This window comes from Schistocerca piceifrons, chromosome X (assembly GCF_021461385.2).
Source record: "Schistocerca piceifrons isolate TAMUIC-IGC-003096 chromosome X, iqSchPice1.1, whole genome shotgun sequence".
In the NCBI taxonomy this organism is placed as follows: domain Eukaryota; kingdom Metazoa; phylum Arthropoda; class Insecta; order Orthoptera; family Acrididae; genus Schistocerca; species Schistocerca piceifrons.
Window position 1 is genome coordinate 877473903 of NC_060149.1, and position 20873 is coordinate 877494775.

The window sequence follows — 20873 nt, forward strand, 5'->3', positions numbered from 1 at the left end:
TTCCTAGATATTGGTTATTACTTTGAGAGGGAAGGGTTGACTGTGTGTGTCTCGAAGCACTTGACGTATACGATGGTGCCTCATGGCGACAGGCATTGCTTGGGTGAAGACGGTGGCCGACGTGTCTGCTCCAAACGTTTTGCAGCAATGCTTATGCTCACGTTAAAGATCATGATAACTTTTCAGCAGACTATGAAACTCAAATTACTTCTTTGCAACTTTAGTTGCTTTTGAGAAATGACCTCTTTTCCCATTCAGTCACTAGTCAAGGAATGTTTCTTCTACCATTATTCCTGAGTAATGATTAATTTGCTAATGTCTGTCCGAGAATCTGCAACCTCCAAGTTAGACTCAACGGTAAATCTTGAAAGTTACTCTAAATCACAGTTGAAGCCTGATCACTGAGCATTATTATTGCAGACAAATAAAACTCTTTTCACAGATAGAATGGCGTGGTGTTCGGGTTGTCACTACCTTGTAGGACACTTTACTTGCTGTCTTCACCCTTTCCCATATATTGAAGCACTGCTGCATATTTTCTAATAGTCTAAACCAAATGAAGTCCGTTTTTCAAGTTGGTTGGGGTTATGTACAGATATCTTGAGCTTAGCATACTACAGTGTTAGTTATTAAACGCATATTATAAGGTAATGTTTAACCATAGAACCCAATACTTTAAGTACAACAACGTTTATGTACTTCAAGAAAGATTTGCTCACATTGTTAAAGCTCTGAAAAGGATAGTACTAACTATCCGATTATGAGATCTAACATTCTACATTCCAATCCATAGAACGCAGGATTTGTATTTTCTTTTTTTACAGCATCCTCCTGAGTTGTACCTGCCTGGAGACCTATATCTGGGACTATTTCGTCTCCGAAATATACAAAAAACTGAAGTACCCAGAAGATGAGGAGGAAATGAATTGAAACTTCACAGGTTGAGACGGTATGTAATATTGTTTCAGCTATTACAGAACCGAGTCAAATTAACAAAGAACATCTACATCTACATTTATACTCCGCAAGCCACCCAACGGTGTGTGGCGGAGGGCACTTTACGTGCCACTGTCATTACCTCCCTTTCCTGTTCCAGTCGCGTATAGTTCGCGGGAAGAACGACTGCCGGAAAGCCTCCGTGCGCGCTCGAATCTCTCTACATTCGTGATCTCCTCGGGAGGTATAAGTAGGGGCAAGCAATATATTCGATACCTCATCCAGAAACACATCCTCTCGAAAACCGGACAGCAAGCTACACCGCGATGCAGAGCGCCTCTCTTGCAGAGTCTGCCACTTGAGTTTGCTAAACATCTTCGTAACGCTATAACGGTTACCAAATAACCCTGTGACGAAACGCGCCGCTCTTCTTTGGATCTTCTCTATCTCCTCTGTCAACCCGACCTGATACGGATCCCACACTGATGAGCAATACTCAAGTATAGGTCGAACGAGTGTTTTGTAAACCACCTCCTTTGTAGATGGACTACATTTTCTAAGGAATCACCCAATGAATCTCAACCTTACCAGGAATTAATTTTATATGATCATTCCACTTCAAATCGTTCCGCACGCCTACTCCCAGATATTTTACAGAAGTAACTGCTACCAGTGTTTGTTCTGCTATCATATAACCGTACAATAAAGGATCCTTCTTCCTATGTATTCGCAATACATTACATTTGTCTATGTTAAGGGTCAGTTGCCACTTCCTGCAACAAGTGCCTATCCGCTGCAGATCTTCCTGCATTTCGCTGCAATTTTCTAATGCTGCAACTTCTCTGTACACTACAGCATCATCCGCAAAAAGCCGCATGGAACGTCCGACACTATCTACTAGGTCATTTATATATATTGTGAAAAGCAATGGTCTCATAACACTCCCCTGTGGCACACCAGAGGTTACTTTAACGTCTGGAGACGTCTCTCCATTGAGAACACCATGCTGTGCTCTGTTTGCTAAAAACTCTTCAATCCAGCCACACAGCTGGTCTGATATTCCGTAGGCTCTTACTTTGTTTATCAGGCGACAGTGCAGAACTGTGTCGAACGTCTTCCGGAAGTCAAGGAAAATGGCATCTATCTGGGAGCCTGTATCTAATATTTTCTGGGTCTGATGAACAAATAAAGCGAGTTGGGTCTCACACGATCGCTGTTTCCGGAATCCATGTTGATTCCTACAGAGTAGATTCTGGGTTTCCAGAAATGACATGATACGCGAGCAAAAAACATGTTCTAATATTCTACAACAGACCGATGTCAGAGATATAGGCCTATAGTTTTGCGAATCTGCTCGACGACCCTTCTTGAAAACTGGAACTACCTGTGCTCTTTTCCAATCATTTGGAACCTTCCGTTCCTCTAGAGACTTGCGGTACACGGCTGTTAGAAGGGGGGCAAGTTCTTTCGCGTAATCTGTGTAGAATCGAATTGGTATCCCGTCAGGTCCAGTGGTCTTTCCTCTGTTGAGTGATTTCAGTTGCTTTTCTATTTCTTGGACACTCATTTCGATGTCAGCTAGTATGAGTCCATTATCAGAATGACTACCCCCTTTGACCTGGATGCAAGCACTGATTCGGTTGGGAAGAGTGTCAAAAGCTGTTGCATTCTCTCCTGAGGCAAGCTGGCCCACAACAGTTGTAACTGGACAAACACAATGTGACACAGTTTGTGAGCAATCCGTGCTTTCCGGTCACGCTACTACACCAAACGCAGCCGTTTGTGTTGTGGTGTTAACGGTAGCCTGCATATGGGACGATAATTCAATAGTCTGGGTACTACTAGTCTCCAGCCGATGGTGCCAGATAACACAGAGTTTTCAGATAGCCCATTACTTGTTCTCGTATGACAGTTTCAAATGCGAACAAGTTAACATAGGATCGGTGCACAATACAGCGATCGTCTCTTGTTGTGATTTACCGTGGTTGACCAGAACTTTGACGACGATTATGCCTTCCTTCACGTTCCAATGCAGTCCACATAGGGCCACTGTCACTTCCGAAAGGCCGACAACTCTGGATACTACATGATTCGACCAGCCGGTCACATAGATACAGAGTGAGGCCCGTTTCGAAATGTGTCAGGTGCCGATAACACTCTCTTACACGAGTACGCAGCATCCCCGCGTCCCTCACAGGGATCGCGCAACTTCTGACACTGTCCACTTCCCTTTGTATACCCTACCCGGCCTGGTAACAACATTTAGCAAAACAACACTAGTGCACTCTGGTGCAACAGGTCCTGGTCGCTGCATGAACATTTCACTGCAATGCGTCAGCCACGCTGGGCAGGTAATGTAAGTAGGCTGGCTGTTTAGGTTTTCTTATTGGTAACGCCACGTAGCGCTCTGTGTGAGAATCACTGGCTGTGCTGTGTGCAGTCTGTGTCTAGTTTGCATTGTTGTCTGCCATTGTAGTGTTGGGCAGCGGCAGCTGGATGTGAACAGCGCGTAGCGTTGCGCAGTTGGAGGTGAGCCGCCAGCAGTGGTGGATGTGGGGAGAGAGATGGCGGAGTTTTGTAATTTGTCATGAAATGCTATATATATTATGACTATTAAGGTAAATGCATTGTTTGTTCTCTATTAAAATCTTTCATTTGCTAACTATGCCTATCAGTAGTTAGTGCCTTCCGTAGTTTGAATCTTTTATTTAGCTGGCAGTAGTGGCGCTCGCTGTATTTCAGTAGTTCCAGTAACGAAGATTTTTGTGAGGTAAGTGATTTGTGAAAGGTATAGGTTAATGTTAGTTAGGGCCATTCTTTCGTAGGGATTTTTTGAAAGTCAGAGTGCGTTGCGCTAAAAATATTGTGTGTCAGGTTAAGCACAGTCTTCTATAATTGTTTAAAGGGGACGTTTCAGTAAGCACGCGTGCACAGCTAGATGCAGCTCGCATGTCCCATTAGGATCATGATGGAGAAAGCAGTCGATGTTATTCTGGGAAGCAATGGAACGGATTTCTGCAGCGCCTGCGAGGGTGAGTGGCTCTGCAACTAGGTCTTCGCTGGACTGCAGGTAGAGAGACAGATCACGCGAGCAGCAGTGAACACGTACGCGGTGTCCAGAGGGTGACTTAGCGCTCATTTACATAGAGATTTGACGTCAGTATAATACTTGAAGAACTGTAACTGTAGACGCGACTTTCACCTGCTGTCAGCAGCGGCGAGAGAGCAAATGGCTAGTGTTCCAGTTTAGGTTTGCGTCCAGCTGGCCCTGCAAAGTGTGGTGTCACCGCCAGACACCACACTTGCTAGATGGTAGCCTTTAAATCGGCCGCAGTCCGTTAGTATACGTCGGACCCGCGTGTCGCCACTGTCAGTGATTGCAGACCGAGCGTCGCCACACGGCAGGTCTAGTCTAGAGAGACACCTAGTACTCGCCCCAGTTGTACAGCCGACTTTGCTAGCGATGGTTCACTGTCTACATACGCTCTCATTTGCCGAGACGACAGTTTAGCATAGCCTTCAGCTACGCCATTTGCAACGACCTAGCAAGGAGCCATATTCAGTTACTATGTCTTCTGAACAGATAATATTGTGAATCATGTACCGTCAAGAGCGGCGTTCATCATTAATGGATTAAAGTTAAGTATCCAACTAATTACGTCCGCTTTCTGAATTCTAATTCCTTGTCATGTTCCAGATCTCACGTCAGTATAGTTCTTCCCTCCTCACGCCAGCCTGCGTGAGCTAAAACGAGTGCATTGCGGACTCCTCTAGTAACACGGTGTTGGCTCTTCTGCCAACACAACACAAAGTGCGTGCACGCGTTGGAGTCTTGGACAGTTGCAGTTGATTATAGTTCGAAAGTGCTTTTTACGTGCACTGTGTGTTTGTGCACTGGATTATTTTCGGATGTTTAAGTGTTGTGAGCATGTTTGCATAGTGTTACACATGCATTATCATTCGACAATTTATGAATTGTTTCGGTGTCTTTTGCGTTATTTTGTGAATGGGTGTGCAGTACATGATTTAGACAGTTGACAATTAGCAAGCGTGATTGCAGAGTCTTTTAGATGCGTTATTTGGACAATTTACGAGTTGTTTGCCTCTCTGCATATCAATGTACTGTATTATTTCGGTGATTTACGAGTAGTTTGCATGGTTCAAAAATGGTTCAAATGGCTCTGAGCACTATGGGACTTAACATCTGTGGTCATCAGTCCCCTAGAACTTAGAACTACTTAAACCTAACTAACCTAAGGACATCACACACATACATGCCCGAGGCAGGATTCGAACCTGCGACCGTAGCAGTCGCGCGGTTCCCGACTGAGCGCCTAGAACCGCGAGACCACCGCGGCCGGCGTAGTTTGCATGTCTGTAGACTATTTACTGAGACCCCAAGCATGCCAGGGTGAGTGTTTTGTATCACTGTAATCAACAAACTACGTGAAATCCACCCCTAAATAAATTGTATGCATTATTCCAACCGTTTACGACTTGTTTTCGTGTCTGTACATCAGTGTACTGCATTATTTCGGTCATTTACGAGTAGTTTGCAGATCTGTATGCTGTGTACTGCATTATTTCGGTAATTTACGAGCTGTCTGCGTGTCTGTACATCAGTGTACTGCATTATTTCGGTGATTCACAAGCAGTTTGCAGCTCTGTGTGCTGTGTAATGTGACCCCAAGCATGTCAGAGCGAGTGTTTTGTGTCAGTGTAATAAATATACTATGTCAAATCCGTGCCTAAATAAATTGTTCCGAAAATAAATAAAGTACACTCCTTCCTCTCTCCAGCATCCCAGAACAGGCTGAATCCTTTTTCAGCCATTTTTCTTCTCCAGACCGCCATCTTGGATTACTTCATGGGAGGGACGACGGCACACTGTGGTGGCAGTACTGTGTACTATGTCAGTTGGACTCCAGACCTTTTGGTGGACACACTGGGTAGTGGTAATGCCTCAAATTATTTAAATAAAGACTGCCTGCAAAATAAAGACTTACATCCATCTTATCCAGCAGCCCAGCGCAGGTTGAGTCATTTTCCCGCCATTTTCCCCCTCGTGACTGTCCTCTTGGATTACCTCACAGGAGGGACAATGGCGCCCTCTGGTGGGGCTACTGTGTACTAGGTCAGTTTTACGCTGGACCTCTGGGTGAACACACTTGATGGAATTACTGCCTCTAATTGTTTAAATAAAGATGTATGGAGCACACCCGGTGAGTAATTATACATTACTCTTGTGGGCTGTCACATTGTGACTTACTATATTACTGTTTGTGAATAACATCACTCTTACCATTATTTATCGAGGTTTGACTTAGGCTCTTCAAGTCTGTCCCTCGTCCTTGAAAATTTAATTATAAATAGTAAATAATCAAATAACATATGAAATTGAAAACAACTTTCAGAAAATGCACGTGGTTTTTTTTCGTTATATTAGATCGCAGATGTCGTATAAATTGTCCACCTGCTTAGCTGGGTAGTTACTTGCTTGCCTCCCATGCAGCGGGCCCGGGTTCGCTTTCCAGCTGGGTTGGAGGCTTTCTCCACTCATGGGCTGGGTGTTGTGTTGTCCTTACCACCATTGCATCCTCATCAACGGCATGCAAGTCGCCCAAGTCGCCCAATGTCGTGCCGACTGAAATAGGACTCGCACACGGCGTCCGAACTTCCCTGGTTGGGGCCTCCCGGCCAGCAATGCCATGCGATCATTTCATTTCATTTTTTCACATAAATTAAATAATGTGACCAGGGGTGAAAAAAATGTAGATTAAAAATTACATGGAAACAGGGTCTGAACCATCACCTCGATGACGACCAGTTTGATACGCGCTAACATTAAACACTTTTTTTTTCAATTTGTTCGTTATCGTTCGTTGTATTTGGTCGTAGTGGACGTCCCACAACATCTGTTGAAGTTTGTTGTTGTTTCTTTCACTTAATTATTTTTATTCCAGAGACCAGCCAGCTCTCTTGCCGAACATGCTGAGCTATCGTGCTGGCTGCCGCTTGATCACAATGACTTCTTGCGTGAAGTCTCCTCGCTAAGATACATCATGTACAATAGACGCGTAAAACTCTTGCGATTTTCTTGGAATTTCCATACTAGTCGACCTTATTACTTGCCCATTATGTTTTTTTAATGGCCCACTAAAGGCGTACAAAGTTTGAAGTAAATCCGTGATGCCAATGTCGTGGCCTCCCCTTGTAAGAATCCCAAGTTCCTCAGTTCAGTCTCAACTTCTATTAGATTATCTTTCCAGGCTCGGATCTAGGGGGAGGCAAACCGGGGTATATGCCCCGGGCGGCAATTTCAGGGGCGCTAAAATCATATTCTTGAAGAAAAAAAAAAAACTTGTTTCACAAAGCACCTAGCATCCAGCGCACGTTGATCTATCGATTATTCATAGGATTTTGAAACGTATCCCTGTTGGCCTTTGAACATTTTTGAACACATTCTAAGCTGATTTCTGAACGGATCATAAGTTGATTTTTGAATGGGTGCATAGTGCATGTGATGACTCTGCCAAAGGTCTCCCCGTTGCATCTAGAAATAATAAACTTTCCCGCAGACAAAAGAGGATGGTTTATACGAGCTGAGCCGAATAAACCAGAACGGATGAATAACCGTTGCTGGTTATGTGACTGATCGGGTGAGTGAATCATAATTGTTACTATAATTATTCGCGAAATCCATAGAATCAGACTACCTGAGTAGAAATAAACGCCTAACAGGAAAAACAGGTAAGAAAGATTACATACTGTCTGCTCAGTGTATCCAAGAAAATGCAATTTTGACAGAAAATTTTTGCCAGATCGATACGCTTCTAAGGGCCAGTTGTACAATACTCGGTTAGCAGCCGTTTAAATTCTATTCTCGGAATATCATGGAAAACGCGATGTACGAACACCTGATAACGCCTAACCGGAGAATAAACGTGGGATAACTGAACTGGTGATTCTGACAGGGTTAGTGTAGTTAACGGGAGAATAAGTTTTGACAATGGCAGGAATAGTTACAGAGTTAGTGATGACAAGTTTGTTTGTTAGAACGAAGAAGGAGGAGGAATGGGGACATCACACAAATTATCTGTAATAATATGCCGATTCCGGATTCATGTGAAAATTCCGTACCACTACTACTTTTCGATCTGATGCTTGAGAAACTGGAGCATATGAATGGAATGTGAAACTATTTCCTAACATAAAACTTTTTTGCTTGTAGTACGCTTAAAAGGCATTTGATATTGGTACTTCGTGAATTATATTCTGTCCTGTTATTTATATAAATGAGGTAAATGAAAATGACCATTTGTGCTAAAACAGTCTCTCCTATTTGGCGTGTGTTACAATTGTTACAATATTAGAAAGACCCATTTCGTTTTATCTAGCAGATAGTGACAAAATAGACGTAATCAAATCGAGGAACCACATCAGTATTGGCAACTATTCATATTAACAGGTTTTTCATTATCAGACAACGACATTTTGAATATTTCTCAGAAAGGAAAGCACGCCGTGTAAAGCCTTAGCAAGGTTTGAAGAAATGTGTACTGTCTTGTTTGTCTGTTGCCTTTACTTATTTTATTGTTTCCTTTATTTAATTTTATGTGATACAAAAGAAAAAGTTATTAGCTAATAGACAATAAAGAGTGCAAATTTTCTGAAGAGTTATTATTATCCCGGTCACAAATAATTCCACGCAGTATTAATTGTGTTTTTTTAAGGGGGGTAGGGTGTCAAATCGGCAACAGAAGATGTTGTGTGAGGAGGCGTGGCGCTGCATTGTGGCACACCTAAGATTAAAGAACATGTCTTATATTTTCTTGAACATGTATGCCTTATATATCAGACTCTTCAGAAGGATGTGCGCTACAAAATGAAAATATTTTTGAAAAATCAATTCCTTTTTAAATTTTTGACATCGTATCTTAAGAATACAGAGGGGAGGTTGGGGTTTGGGAGATGGTGGAGGGTTCAGTCGGCTTGGGCGAATTCAAGCAGCCCGCTGAAAAAGAGTTCTTAGCAACGAACTAGAATGTGCTGTCGTCACATACCCCTTCGGCTACGTCCTTGGCTGACTAGTGGGAGGAACTAAAACTTGACACGCCGCGAAAATCTTGGCGTAAGCTTTGGGCGGAACGTATGCCCAAAAGTGACCAGATCGAAGATGAGAAAAACGACACGCAGGAAGCAGTTCAAAATGGTTCAAATGGCTCTGAGCATCTTGGGACTTAACATCTGAGGTCATCAGTCCCCTAGAACTTAGAACTACTTAAACCTAACTAACCTAAGGACATCACACACATCCATGCCCGAGGCAGAATTCGAACCTGCGACCGTAGCGGTCGCGCGGTTCCAGACTGAAGCGCTTAGAACCGCTCGGCCACTTCGGCCGGCAGGAAATAGTTATAGATCTACAAATTGTAGAACCAAATGTCCCTGCTAGTGAAGTTGAGTAGCGGATTGCTCAATGAGACAAAGACTGTGAAACCAGTGAAGAGCTCAGTGACAGCCAGATTATTGTCACTGCTTTGGAAAAAAAAAATGGTGAAGAAACTGTGAATGAGGACTCGCACGGAGATGATGACGAACCCCTACCAGGATTTCACACACCGACGCCACGCTTCTGATATTGCCCTTCAATACATCAAGCGGAACTCAACCGCAACACCTATGGACATTTTATGGATCAAGAAATGGAGGAACACGGAAGCTAAGTCTAGTATTTCATCTGCCACATGAAAATCTATAACTGACTTTCTTCCTAAGCAGTTTCTTGCTAGTGTATAGGCTACCTTCAATTTCTACAGCACTGTACATATGTACCGCATGTACTGTGCAGTACAGAAAGTACATACTGTACAGTATTGCTCTCTTTCAGTATGTACTAATAATCTCTTTAATGCGGTTTAATGCAATGTTTTTACTGTAGAGAAGAATATACATACGTACAGTAGGCTTTTGGAGCTTGGTAATTCTTTATTTTAATGTAAATCCGTATTTTTCTGTATTTTCTGATAATCAGACCTTTTTGCGTTCCGACCCATACCCCAGTCCCAGGGATGACGATTGGGTTGGGTTGTTTTTGGGGAAGGAGACCAGACAGCGAGGTCATCGGTCTCATCTGATTAGGGAAGGATGGGGAAGGAAGTCGGCCGTGCCCTTTCAAAGGAATCATCCCGGCATTTGCCTGGAGCGATTTAGGTAAATCACGGAAAACCTAAACCAGGATGGCTGGACGCGCGATTGAACCGTCGCCCTCCCGAATGCGAGTCCAGTGCGCAGGGATGACGAATTACAGAGATTGTAACGTAGAATATTTGAGAATACAGATAAATCACAACATGAACTTGAAAACTCACATCAGTAGTATACCTATAGGCAGTGTAGCACACAGTGCAAGCATCTACCGCTAGTCAGCACTTCAGTAGTCAAAAAATCCAAGATGGCACTTGTGGAAAATTTAAAAAAATGCAAAATGGTGGTTGTGAGAAATTTGGAAATATTTAAGATGATGGTAGTAGGAAAATTAAAAAAAAATGGTGGAACCAGTGCAGTTATGCTTTGTAACCCTCATCCTCTGATGTTACAATCCAAGATGGCGCCATGTTCAAAAAGTTTATGTCAAATACTGTACCTTGTAATGGAACATCCTCCTCTAGCATTACTTTTCCTCAAAAGCAGTTGTCAATACCAGTATTATTTTTCGACTTTTGGACACATCACTATTATCTTAGTTGCTTTTCTGAAAACTTTCGTATAATTTCATACACAGGTTGTTATACTTCAACCTAAAATTTTTGTAAATGAATTACTTCATAAAATGTTTTAGTCTCCATGTTATAATTGATAAGTACTAGCTCTGAATGTACAGTTACAATTATTTTTTTAGAAGCATTTGAAATTACGAACTATTGGCACATTTGAAATTTATATTATTAATTACGCAATACTGTACTGGTTACTATGTTTATTTCTGGATTCATTTATGAAATAGTAATCGAAAGTAATAATGTAACAGAAACTAGCACAAACTCACTGGTTAAGAAAAATTGTAAACTGTTTGGAATATTGTTATTTCGACAGAGCGTGAGAGCCTCTGATGTGATCGGACGTATTTTTGTATTTTGTGCGAACAATGTAATTTCGACGTTGTTAATGAGAAAAATCAAAAGACTATATGATATACTGAAATGTGAAAAAATAGATTAATGTAAAAACAAAAATCTGTAACAACGATATTCAGATTTATTTAGATCAATCCAACCGTGAGGACCTAAAATGTGACATTTTCAGCTTCAAGAAGAACTGGCGCCAACTTTACATGACAAGCTAAGTAAACTAGAAGGTTTATTGTAGTCTTCGCTCTTACATCTTCATAAAAGACTAATGTAGACAATAGGTAGAATTAGGGAGGAGGGGGGAGATTATAAACTGTCATCCCATATGCTAACAAACAGCATAAAAAATGCGTTAAGCTTCACCTGGATTGTACAACTGGTGCCATATTCAAAGATATTTGCCATTACTACTGTATTCCCAAAAAATGCATAAGTTTCACTTGAATTATGTAAATTGGCACTGCTATCATAAAAAATGTTGCCAGTACTACAGTATTTGCATGAAGAAAAATTTGAAACCTTCTCCTGAATTGCATAAAAATGGTGCCATGTTTAGAAATGTACTGACAGTACTACGGTATTTCCAAAAAAAATTGTAAGTTTGTTCACCTGAATTGGGTAAATTGCTACAATGCCTCCCCCTCCCCCCTCTCTCTCTCTGTCACAGACACACACACACACACACACACACACACACACACACACACACACACACATCTCCAGCCTTCAATGCAGCTACTGGCTGGATGACCGAGAGAGCAGTCCAGCATTATAAATAACTTGTTTGGTTTTGTGCCCCAGTTGCAGGGCGCCTCTCAATAGAAACCGCTGGTGTCCCCCCAGAGGGATGCATTAGTCATATAATTTTGAAAAATTGAGTTCTACGATGACCCATCAATTTCATTATGGAAGCATGTGCATAAAGTAAAAAATACCCTCAGAGCCGAAAGTTTATGCTCTTGCAAGCAATAGTTTGGAAGTTATTAGCAGCTAATCGATGTTTAAGATGGAATTGAGATCCGATATACGATTAAACCTATGAATACCAAAATTGGTATGAAATTTTGTTATATATTATATTCAGGGGCTTAGTGTAATTTCAGTTTTTTGTGCAAATAAACTGTGGGGTGGATCTTTTAACTTATTCCACATGAGGAGGAAATGCATGGTTTTCAAGTAATGAATTAAACGTTTGACAGTAAGTACATCTTCATTTTATTATGAAATACTTCCATGAACTGAAGAAAAACTTTGTGATATTCTAGAACACCCACAGAAGACACCTTGCTAAAGTGTAAACGTGTCTGGGTGAATCAATAAAATAAAAAGAATTCATGTGCAGGATCCAAAAAGAACTTTTTTTTAAAAAAAAACTACTGCAATTTACATAATATTTTGTTTTGTTGACATTCAAGTACAAACAATCTCCTGTGAGATCTTCGATTAACTGTTCTGTGAGGGATGTAATTTTTTTTAGAACTTCATCACACCGTAAACTGACCATCACCACCCTAGGGATAATACTGGTCGTCCAGTGAACTGACTTAGGGGTGATGGTGGTCACTCTCTAGTGGAATGGAACGGGTCAGAATGTAAATAAAGTAATATAACACGCTAACAATATTCTCTAGAAACGTCTTTGGAACCTCAGAAAAGTAACGTCTCGGGCTAAGAGCTCAAATGTATTAGTGCAATTCAGTTTATTTTAACAAATCTCGCCAGTGGAATTTTCCTCGAGGTAGCTGTCAGCCCGACAAACTAATGAAAGACTCCCACAGAATAAGAACACCACATCGTCTGTCGTACATTATTAGACAAGGATGACTTCGAAAAAATCACAAACCTCTCCTTTGAAAATTGGAAACGCAACAGCGATTTCAAAAAAATGCTGAAAGTAACTTCCACCTCGCATTCCTCTGAACATTAAGAACCTTCCAACATGGTGTGCGACAGACTCGAAGACAGAGTGAGTTTCGAGTAACTCGGGAAATGACTCAACATTTTGCTCTTTGAGTTTGTCAGTGCTTTTGTTACGGGTTAACTGACTTTTGCTGGAATCAGCCCCTCCATCGCCAATGGTATTTGTCTGCAATGTCATAAAGTCCGCAAAAACCTCTCGCAATACATTCTTTCAAGTAATGTACAACTGAATTTCTCTGACGTCAAGAGTAAATCTTCGAGAGTTGGGAACTTGAGGAAATCCTAAGCTCATCAACAAACAGCTGAAGATAAAGTAAGCATTTCCGGGAAGCAATTCCAAGATACTTCTTACACACACAAACACACGTAAGTCAAACACATCGAGAACTGGTTGCGGTTTCATAGCTGAGCAGATTACACACATCTCGCAACAGTCTTTTGCAACACACCAAGTGTGCCCGTAATTTCGCTCTCTGAATCACATAGCCTAGAAAGTAGTACGTTACGATATGATTATCTGTTATTTTGAGTTGCTGTATTATTTTGTAATCAAGCGACGCTAATGACCGCGTTGTCGACGGGACGTTAAACTACGATCTTCCTTCGTTCCTTCTGATTTCCTACCTTTGTAGTATCGTTTCAGTTGTGCAACTGGATTCGTAATCTCCTGTCACAAAGATCGCAGTTGTTAGTAATTGTCAGGAAGTTATCTAGTGGAAGCGAAGTTACGTATGGAGTTCTCAAAAAAAGCGGTATAGGCACTCTGCTGTTCTTACTCGATATAAATCATTTAGAAGACAATTTGAACAGCCCCTTAGATTCTTTGTAGACGATATTCTTATCTGCCATCTAGTAATAAGTCGATGAAAATGAATTACAAAATGATTAGACAAGATATCTGTATGGCGTCATAAGTGGGAAGTGACTCTGTACAATAAAGTGTGGAGGTCTTCCATACTAGTACTAAAACTTTCGATTACACGGTAAATCACGAAAGTTTAAAATTTACCAATTCAACTAAACGCATAGCGATTGAAATTACGAAAATGTTAAATTGGAACCATCACACAGAAAATTTTCTGTGGAAGGTACAACCGCTTCTTTAGTTATTTAATAGTTCTCGTGGCTGTCGGACAAATGAGAGATGGTGGTTGGCGATAACTGCCATATAAGTAGGCGATTATTGAAATATACCGTGCGCCTGAAACCGTCCTATGCACTGTTCATAGGGATTTACACTGAAACGCCAAAGAAACTGGTATAGGCATGCGTATTCAAATACAGAGAGATGTAAACAGGCAGAATATGGCGCTGCGGTCTGCAACGCTTATATAAAACAACAAGAGTCTGGCGCAGTTGTTAGATCGGTTACTGCTCGTACAACGGCAGGTTATCAAGATTTAAGTGAGTTTGAACGTGGTGTTATAGTCGGCGCACGGGCGATGGGACACAGCATCTCCGAAGTACCGATGAAGTGGGAATTTTTCCGTACCGCCATATCACGAGTGCACTGTGAATATCAGGAATCCGGTAAAACATCAGATCTCCGACATCGCTGCTGCCGGAATAGATAGTGCAAGAACAGGACCAACGACTACTGAAGAGAATTGTTCAACGTGACAGAAGTGCAATCCTTCCGCAAATTGCTGCAGATTTCAGTGCTGGGCATCGACAAGTTTCAGCTTGCGAACCATTCAACGAAACATCATCGATATGAGCTTTCGGAGCCGAAGGCCCACTCGTGTACCCCTGATAACTGCACGACACAAAGCTATACGCCTCGCCTGGGCCCGTCAGCACCGACATAAGACTGTTGATGACTGGAAACAAATTGCCTGCTCGGACGAGTCTCGCTTCATATTGTATTGAGCGAATGGACATGTACGGATATGGAGGCAACCTCATGAATCTATAGACCCTGCATATCAGCGGGGGCTGTTTAAGCTGGTGGAGGCTCTGTAATGGTGTGGGGCGTGTGCAGTTGGAGTGATATGGGGCCGCTGACACGTCTAGATACGACTATAACAGATGACACGCACGTAAGCATCATGTCTGATCACCTGCATCCATTCATGTCCATTGTGCATTCGGACGTACTTGGGCAATTCCAGCAGAACAATACGACACCCCACGCGTCCACAATTGCTACAGAATGGCTCTAGGAACACTCTTCGGCGTTTAAACACTTCCGCTGACCACCGAACTACCCAGACATGAACATTATTGAGCATATGTGGGATGCCTTCCAACTTACTGTTCAGAAGAGGTCTCCACCCCTCGTACTCTTACGGATTTATGGATAGCCCTGCAGGATTCATGGTGTTTGTTCCCTCCAGCACTACTTCAGACGTTAGTCGATTCCATGCCATGTCGTGTTGCGGCACTTCCGCGTGCTTGCGGTGGCCCGATACGATATTAGGCAGGTGTACCAATTTCTTTGGCTCTTCAGTGTATATTTAACGATATTTTTGGCATATTGAAACTCACTTTAAGGAAAACCAGCTTGTTAATTCTTGAGAGAAGAAAGTGGTCCCTAATCCGTCTCAGACGCAGGTTCACAGCACTCACTTCGTCTAGCCACAACGCGAAATTTAAATTAAAAATTACGTTCGGAGGGTAAAATTGACTCACTGTCCCACAATATAATTCCTTCCAATACGCGATAATATCGACGGTCACCTTATTAACGTTGAAATACTCGTGTGGTATTAATGGCGGCAACTCACGTAATATTATGTGATCTCACTTTCACTTATAACATTCAATTCCTTGCAGGTTATTGACAAAGCCCCGTCCACAATTATACAATTACCTTCTCAGTTCACTGTAGTCCTCAAAATCTTAATCATGCCGATATTTCTTCAAGTTAGCATAATCGTTCCGACACTGGGGCCGCAACCCAACCGTACGAGATTGAACTGCTTCTTGCCTAAGGGTGCGCGATCTAATGGGGGGACTGTCGAGCTGTTCCTTTCTGGAACCTTCCAGAAGACCAGCGATGTGGTATCCACCGGAAGTAGGTGGTTATAATCGATTACTTAGTAATGGTATTTGACAACGGCAGCCCTACAAAGGCGAACGAAACACTACGTCTACGTTTTCCTGGCAGAATACTCAAAAGTGTAACAAGTGTACTGAACAGCTGACCTACTCTAAGTCTGTCCCACCTCTTCTGAAGTATTACTGCACATTGTGGTGTGGTGTCCTTGACAGACAGGATTCACGGAGGCCGGCCGGTGTGGCCGTGCGGTTCTAGGCGCTTCAGTCTGGAACCGCGTGACCGCTACGGTCGCGGGTTCGAATCCTGCCTCGGGCGTGGATGTGTGTTACGTCCTTAGGTTAGTTAGGTTTAAGTAGTTCTAAGTTCTAGGGGACTGATGACCACAGATGTTAAGTCCCATAGTGCTCAGAGCCATTTGAACCATTTTTGATTTGATTCACGGAGGGCATAGGAAAAATGAAAAAAGGGCAGTTGGTTTTCCGTTATCGTGCGACAGAGTGGGAGAGTGTCACGGATAAGAGAAGTGCATGGAGGCTATCCTTAAAACAAAAGGCACTTTACATTACAACGAGATCTTTTCATGGAATTTCACTTATCAACTTTCTCCTCTAAATGTGAAAATATTTTGTTGACTCCCACGTGCGGAGAGGAAAATGACCATCGTGACAAGAGAAATCGGTTTTTGTACGGAATGATTTCACACTTGTTGTTAGCGAGTGGGAGAGTAAAATAATATTCTAGTACATTGAACTGGGTGTTATTGCCTAAACTGCATAATAGTTGTGCGAAGCGGCTGCTCGTCATATTCTATTTTATTCTTTCTCAAAATACCTGCCTTGAAAATTTATGCACTTTTGCCTGCTTCAGTTCTGCTTCAGTTTATAATTCTGCAAATGGCTTAAGCGTTTTGATTTGAAGTTACAGCTACTTCGTACAGATTTGGGTCATCTGATAGCTGCTTGACAACATTCGCCAGAGACATTACACGTAAAAAAAATGAAGTAAGTTGAGGGTTTAACGTCCCGTCGACATCGAGGTCATTAGAGATGGAGCACAAGCTCAGACTGTTTTAACGACGGGGAAGGAAATCGGCCGTGCTCTTCCAAAGGAACCATTTCTTCATTTGCCTGCAGCGATTTAGGGGAATTACGAAAAACCTAAAACTGGATGGGCAGACATGGACTTGAACCATCATCATCATCCCAAATGCGAGTCCTGTGGGCTGAGCACTGCGCCGCCGCGCTGGGTTACATGTTACGAAATACGTTTCCACGTTTTAGGGACACCTACAATGTGACTAACATAAAATACACTAATCAGCCAAAATATTATGACCACTGCCTACCGCGACATTGGATGCCGCCTGGTGGTGATGTGGGCACGTGACACGGTAACAAAAGTATGCAAGTGGAGCAGACACGGACGGGTTTTCACCCTAGGGAAGATATGGGCTGCAAATGGGGAAATCAATTGACATAAGCGACTTTGGCAAAGGACAGATTTTTATTACACAGAGCCTGTGAACGATTATCTTGAAAACGACTAAGCTGTTCGAATGTTCTCGGGCTAGTATTGAGAGCATCTACGGAAAGAGGTAGTAGGACAGACAAACTACCACTAGGCGCTAAATGGTTGGAGTCCACGACTCTTCACAGAACGTGGGGTTCGGAGGCTTGTCTGTTCTCGGTGTGCTACAGTGGTTTGAGGAGCGTAATAGTGAACTCGCGTTGATGTCTTAGCGACTACATCTGCCTGATGTAAAGCGTATGGAACCCATCTGTGTTGCTATCTGGTGCCATCACCGCGTACGCGAATCAGCGGCCCCTTATTTACTCGAATTACATGACCTATGTGTGGACATCTAATGCCAAAAAATGGTTCAAATGGCTCTGAGCACTATGGGACTTAACATCTGAGGTCATCAGTGCCCTAGAACTTAGAACTACTTAAACCTAACTAACCTAAGGACATCACACACATTCATGCCCGAGGCAGGATTCGAACTTGCGACCGTAGCGGTCGCGCGGTTCCAGACTGTAGCGTCTAGAACCGCTCTGCCACCCCGGCCGGCATCTAATGCCACATACCTACAAACTGTCGGATCATGATTTGCGAAATCGATGACACATTTCGTTCCAAAGACGGACAAATAAGATAGTAATCAGGTTGTTATAATATTTTGGCTCATCAGTAACACGTAAATATAAACCATATTCACGTCATGTTACCGCGAAATTATGTCAAATACAGACTGAATTACTTCGATAAGCACTTAATACTCATGACAAAATTATAGTTAAGCGTGGAAATACAATTGACACAGTATTTGGGATTAAGACAGCAATAGCAGCTTGCTCAGCAGACAGTGGCGGGTGGCTATCGCTCCACAGCTGGCTGGCGATATGACTCTGTTATCAGAACACTAGACTCGCTTATCAGCAGAGTTGTCATATGTTCCCAACCAGCAGTTAATTTTCACCGTGAAATTATAACTTATTGTTACAAAACGTGTCATTACAACCGAGCAGCATAGGCGTGAAAAGGTAACACTTGCATTTGAGATTGCGTTACCAGTTCCCTGGATGTACATATCTCAGGGGTACACCTGACTTCGAGATTGTGTTTCCTGTGCCTTGAAATGTCTAAGCGCATGTGCATTGAAATCGCTTCAGCAAAATACACTGACGGAAAAAGTCACAACGCCAAGAAGGCGTCGTGCAACATAAAGAAAAGTCGGTAGGCCTGTTCCTGTATCTGAAAGATGATGTCTATTCAAATTTCGGATCACTCGCACAAGAATGGCACTACTAGCACCACAATGGGAATGCAAATCAGACTTGCGCTGTAACGGTCTTGAGCGTTAGATACCTTTGATATTGGGCGTAGTGAGATAACGTTAGTCAAGAATGCCTTGAAGGTGACAGTGTCGCCAGTATGAACACCTCACTGAGTTTCAACGAGGTCATGTAACAGGGCTACGAGACGCTGGCTGCTCCTTCTGCGAAACTGCAGAAGGACTTGGCACGCATGTAGCGACTGTGCGAGAATGTGCAGTCGCAAGAAGACCAGCCTCCGGACGGTCACGTCTCACTACCGAGAAGGGAGACAGGAAAAGCATCGTGTTCCGCATCGTACTGTATCTGCAGCAGCAACCTGAACAGCAATTCGCACCACCATAACACAACGAACTGTTACAAATCGATTACTCCAAGGACAGGTTCGAGTCAGACATTATGTAGCGTGCATTCCACTGACCCCAAACCACCGACATTTCCGACTTCAGTGGTGTCAAATGGGAGCTCATTGGAGGGCTGGGTGGAGGTCTTTTGTGTTTTCTGATGAAAGCTGGTTCAGCCTCGGTGTCAGTGATGTCCGTGTGTTGGTTAGAAGGAGGCCAGTTGAGGGCCTGCAACTGGTCTGTCCGCATGCTGGGCACGCTGCACGTTCACCTGGGGTTATAGTCCGGTCTGCGATTTCGTATGACAGCAGGAGTACTCTCTTGGTTGTCCCACGCACCCCGACTGCAAAATCGTTCGTCAACCTTGTGATTCGCCCTGTTGTGCTGCTATTCGTGAACAGCATTCCAGGGGGTGATTTCCAAAAGGGTAATGCTTGCCCACATACAGCTGTTGTAACCCAACGTGCTCTACAAACTGTCGACATGTTACCTTGGCCTGCTCAATAGCCAGATCTGTCTCCAGTCGAGCACATGTGGGCTATCATCGGGCGACAACTCTAGCTTCATCCACAACCAGCATTAACCGTCCCTGATTTACCGACCAAATGCAACAGGCATGGAACTCTATCCTACAAATGGACATCTAGCACCTGTACAACACAATGCATGCCCGTTTCCATGTATGCATTGACCAGTTTGGTCGTTACATCGGTTATTAGTGTACCACTATTTCACGTTTGCAATGGCTTATCTCGCGCTTATCTTGCGATATTCGTCAGTTACATATGTTACCTAGACAAACGTATTCCCGATATTTCATTACTCCGAAATAATAATTTTTTGGCGTTGCGATTTTTTTCCGTCAGTGTACGATGAAAATATCGACTGGACAGGACTTATTACTACTGAGTGTGGAACATCTCTGAACAGGCCAGAACAACTTGGAACTGGTTGGAGTCAGCTGACTCAGCAGCAAGGGGGTTATAAACGCTGAGCTGCAGTTTGTAGTTGCATGTTATCGATGCTGGACCGTGATGGACATCATTGTTGTTCAGTGCTTTCCTCCTTGGATATATGCGACACAAAAAATGTAAACCTGACATATACATTACCATTAACAATCTTCCATTTTTCACCTACTGATTACTTGCTGTAACTCAGATGGGCTTTTTTTCTCATTCAGTGTTGCGGAACTTGCAGCGGCTGTCGTCTAGTACCCAGTGGCTGTCATCGGAACAGCACTCGAAGACCAAAGACTGACGGCCAAGCGTCAGTAGGCTGACCGTCGTGGATATCGTCAACCTTGAGACTAACCTAGCAGTATTATTGTAATAGTGAATTTGTGTTACTGAAATGTCAAGTTATGGCTGAAACATCTACAAAGTGTGTTTAATTAAAGCTGACGAATGATCTTGAGTGGTTTGCTGCTCACGGGTATTTAAAAGTCGGATTCGTACAGGTGTGATAGTTCATAGGGTCGGGTTTAAATAGCCTAGACACTGGCAGAAGTAAAGCTGTGAGTACCGGGCGTGAGTCGTGCTTTGGTAGCTCAGTTAGTAGAGCACTTGCCCGCGAAAGGCAAAGGTCCCGAGTTCGAGTCTCGGTCGGGCACACAGTTTTAATCTGCCAGGAAGTTTCATATCAGCGCACACTCCGCTGCAGAGTGAAAATCTCATTCTGAAGCCTAGACACTTCTCGGATGCCTGAG

General features: G+C 43.0%; 1 protein-coding gene across 1 annotated transcript in view; it reads right to left on the reverse strand.

Annotated features, from left to right (window-relative positions):
- The window catches only part of LOC124722752 (annexin A5-like), a 280617-nt gene that overhangs the window by 237352 nt on the left and 22392 nt on the right, over window positions 1–20873 (reverse strand). The window lies entirely within an intron of this gene.